A 4,981-nucleotide genomic window follows, 5' to 3' on the forward strand; every position below is an offset into this window, starting at 1 on the left:
CTGAAATTGAGTAGGTCAATATGGAGAGCCATGAGAAACACTGCCAGAAGCAAGTGGGGAGAGAGTGAAATGTCAAGTTCATTGACGAAGTTTGTAATGGTTTGTAAAATAAAATTTGGATTCAGAGTCTTAGCAGGATAAAAAACTGTGGCAATGATAGTAGAATCAATTAAAAGAACAGTGTTATAGTGAAACATGATTTGTAGAGTTAATGACTGAACAGCAAAACTTACCAGGGACACCAACGAAAGCCAGGATTGGATAATAAAAATATTGAATAATACGAAGTGCATACAGGGTCCGCCATGATAATGACAGTCGTTCATAATATGCAGAAAAAAACCAAACATCCCAAGATAAACTCCTGATCATTCTTACAATATTCCCATCTACCTTGCTCAAATCCCGAACCAATGTTATAACATCCCAATCACTTGTACTCAGGTTTGGATCACCCCTCCCCCTCTCTATGGAGCTGCTGATACCTGTAAGTGCTGTCGGTGATGCTCACGCACATACACATTGTGATAACACATTGACAGAGCCCATTTATCCTTAAACGATGGAAACCATCCACTGGGATAATTATAATCCTTGGAGACTGGAATTAATCACCGAACAAACAGATTCAGTTAACACCTTCCTGGCATCACTTTTAAAATCACAACAAAAGGAAACATTTACTCGATCTCGATGGATTTTATGGCGTTTGCTGAGGGACGTACCATAAATTTTCAAACATTTTACTCGACCTTTCTTGTATGCGAGAGTATTGCCAGACCGCTTCAGGGTTATATATGTTCCATCCCGTTTATAAAAGGTGACAAGTACAAAATAACAGATCAGCTACATAAAATATCTGGTGTGGAAATTTCTAGAGATCATAAACCAGGGTTACAATATTTTTTGCCCATTGACATTGCGCAATGCTGCTCCTGGTTTTAAGTGATCCGTTATCAAATCCTTCCATAAAAATCAGACATTATTCAGAGCACTGAGACTGGTACTCAGGAACAGCAGGAATCAATTCTGTCCCCATGTACCTGTTTCAGATTACTGGAGGAGACCATTCAGCCTCTCAGGCCAGTCACATGGGACCAGGAGGAAACCATTCAGCCTCACGAGTCTGCTACAGTTGGACAGTAGGAGGTCATTCAAACTCTTGAGTCTGCTACAGAGGGACAGGAAGAGGCCATTCAACTTGGTGGGAATGATTCAGAGGGATAGGAGGAGGCCATTCAGCCACTCGAGCCTGATACAGAGGCACAGTAGACCACTCAACCTCTCGCAACAGTTACAAAGGGACAGGCGGAGTTCATTTAACCTTTCAAGTCAGTTAGTCCATAAATATTAGCTTTAACATAGTTAAGGTAAATAACAGACCTGATGTCAACATTACATAGAACATAGAACATTATAGCGCAGTACAGGACCTTCGGCCCTCGATGTTGCGCCGACCTGTCATACCAATCTGAAGCCCATCTAACCTCTACTATTCCACGTACGTCCATATGCTTGATCAATGACGACTTAAATGTACATACATTTGGCGAATATACTACCGTTGCAGGCAAAGGATTCCATACCCTTACTACTCTCTGAGTAAAGAAACTACCTCTGACATCTGTCCTATTTCTATCACCCCTCAATTTAAAGCTATGCCCCCTCGTGCATGCCGTCACCATACTTGGAAAAATGCTCTCCCTGTCCACCCTATCTAATACACTGATTATCTTATATGTCTCTATTAAGTCACCTCTCAACCTTTTTCTCTCCAACGATAACAACCTCAAGTCCCTCAGACCTTCCTCGTAAGACCTTCCCTCCATACCAGGTAACATTCCAGTAAATCTCTTCTGCGCCCTTTCCAAAGCTTCCACATCCTTCTTATAATGCGGTGACCGGAAATGTACACAACACAAATTCCCAGCTCGGTGAACAGAACCACAAACCATAAGCACCCGAGCTACAAATCTTCTCACAAACGTTGAATCTCTCTGCTCATCAGTTACTACCAAGAATCTTAAAATTAGTCCAGTACTTTGCATTTTAGTTACTCTGATCAAAGTGAATCACCTCATACTTGCCTGCATTAAACTCCATTTACCACCTCTCAGCCGAGATCTGCATCTTATCTGTGTTTCTCTGTAACCTACAACATCCTTCGTAACTATCCACAACTCCACCGACCTTAGTGTCCTCTGCAAATTTACTAACCCACCCTTCTGCGCCCTATTTATTAAAATGATGAAAAGCAGCGGACCGACCCTTGCAGTACAACACTAGTAACAGGGCTCCAGGACTCCCATCAACCACCACTCTCTGTCTTCTTTCAGCAAGCCAATTACTGATTGAAACTGCTATATCTCCCACAATCCCATTCCTCTGCATTTTGTACAATAGCTTACTGTCGGGAACCTTACCGAACGCCTTGCTGAAATCCATGTATACCACATCAAACGGTTTACTCTCATCTACCTGTTTGGTCACCTTCTCAAAGAACTCAATACGGTTTGTGAGGCACGACCGACCCTTCTTAAAAGCGTGCTGACTATCCCTAATCAAATGATTCTTTTCCAGATAATTATAAATCCCATCTCTTCTAAGCTTTCCAACACTTAACCAACAACTGAAGTAAGGCTCACTGGTCAATAATTACCAGGGTTGTCTGTATTTCCCTTCTTGAACAGTGGAATCACATTTGCTATCCTCCAGTCTTCTGGCACTATTCCTGTAGACAATAACGACTGAAAAGATCCAAGCCAAAGGCTCGGGAATCTCCTCCCTGGCTTCCCAGAGGATCCTAGGATAAATCCCATTCGGCACAGGGTACATATCTATTTTAACATTCTGCAGGATTTCTAATAACCCTTCCTTAAGAACCTCAATCCCACCTTGTCTGGCAGCTTGGAGAAAGGCCAATTTTGAAAGTGTCAGGCAAGCCCGTTGAAAAGCTGATTGGGAGACCTTATTCACATTTAAAGAGATGGTTGGAAAATGGGAAGTATTGAAAAATTAGATGCTGCGTTTCCATAGGCAAGGTGTTCGTATCAGTGAGATAGGCAAGGCGGGCAAGTTCAGGGTTTGATGAATGGCCAGTTATATTGATGCCCTCTTCAAGGAAAGGAAAGAAGTATACGTCGGGTAAACAGAGCTAGGACCGAGTGAATCCTCAGAGGAGTATAAGGGCACTACGTGGAAAGTCAAAAGAGCTTTCGGGGCATAACCCTTCGGACATGAGATGGCTATGTAAGTAGGGTTAACAAGGTATTGAAGAAATTCGACAAATACGTAAAAAGATTAACTAGGGAGTGAATAGGGTCCATTAAGGATCAGAAAAGCTGTCTATGTGTGGAACTACAGGAGATGGGTGAGATACTAAACGCGTTTTCCCCCTCAGTTTTTATTGTATAGTAGACGACAAGAGCGAGAGAACTTGGAGAATTACTTTGTGACATCTTGAAAAGTGCTGTCTTGCAAGAAGTGTAACAGAAGCAGGAGAGAGGTTTTCATTCAATAGAAGCTGTGAGGAATGTGAAGAGACAAATTAGTGCATGAATTCCACTCGAAAGGAGCAGCAGGATAGCACAAAGCTGATGGAGCCCGTTACTCAGGAGAAGCAGGAGAGCGAACAGCTATTGGAGCATTTTACTCACGAACAGGAGGAGGACATCTATTTTCACGAACCTGGGGCAGAGGAACAAGAGGCAGTCATTCATCTGCCCAAGACTAGGAGACAGGAACAGCAGGCAATCATTCAACTGCTCGGGACTAGTACAAATAAACAAGAGGCAGTCATTCAATTGCTCGACACTTGGACACAGGGGCAGGAGGCTGTCATTCATCAACTAGAGACTGGTACACGGGGACAGGAGGCAATCCCTCAAGTGTTCGAGACTGGTACAATTGAACAGAAAGCAGTCATTCAGCTGCAACAAACTAGGTTACAGCGACAGGAGGCAGTCATTCAAATGGTTGAGTGTGGGGCACCCGGAAATCTCGAAGTCAATGAGGCGCAAGGATACCAATACCCTGGAAGGGAAATCCAGGTAGTAATTTCATGATTAATGCTCGGCCCTAAAGGAGTGTAGTGGAGCAGACATACCTTGCATATCAGGTGCATGGTTCTCTGAAAGTGGAGTCGGAGATACACAGGGCAGTGAATAAGGCTTTTGGCACACTGGCCATCATCAGGACATTGAGTATACAAGTTGGGACGTTGTGTTGCAGATGCACAGCACGTTGGTAAGGCCTCAGCTGGTCAGGAGAATCTTCGACTTTTGAGCTGAATTTAATAATAATTTATCTCAGTGATATTTTCACTAAGTTTGACAGAGGAATTGTCTGCATCAAGCTGAGCTAGTTTCCTGGTGCTACCATATCGAACACACCTCATTAACTGCCTACCCCACCCCATTGTGTTCCTAAATTCAATGCCAGCTGCATCTCCACCCATCATGCTGGAGGTACTCACCATTACCCAGATGGCCCTTGTCTTTCTGTGATTCCAGGCACAAGTATCATCTTTAAAAGACCAATTAGCACATGGTTGAGATTTCTCAGTTCAGACCTGCCGTGCATTGTTTACCCCGAGAATGGTAGATAAGGGGCAATTGCACCACTGTTTGTCGACAGGGGTGTGGACGGCCTGTGGATGGGCTAGTACAGAGGGGGCAATTCGCTTACTGCGGGGGAGTGGGGGCAAGCTACCAAACCTATCAGACCCATGGTCTGAGCTCAAAACGAAGCTCAGTGCAGTATCTGCGGTCTGAATATATGTCCAGCAATACACGACAATAATCAATAAACGTCCCCACGCTGTCAGGGTAAGTGCCACTATATTCGCTCTGCCCTCTCAAACTCACAGCATGTCTGTTATCGCGCTAAACCCCGAACAAGACCCATGCTCACTGTTGCTGGCAGAACCACTCTCACTGCTGCAGACAGGATGTTCCCTCTCTCTGTCTTGCTTCTGTAATAC

This window comes from Chiloscyllium plagiosum, unplaced genomic scaffold, assembly GCF_037043375.1.
Source record: "Chiloscyllium plagiosum isolate Xiang-an unplaced genomic scaffold, Cpla_swu_hap1 HiC_scaffold_18, whole genome shotgun sequence".
Classification (NCBI taxonomy): domain Eukaryota; kingdom Metazoa; phylum Chordata; class Chondrichthyes; order Orectolobiformes; family Hemiscylliidae; genus Chiloscyllium; species Chiloscyllium plagiosum.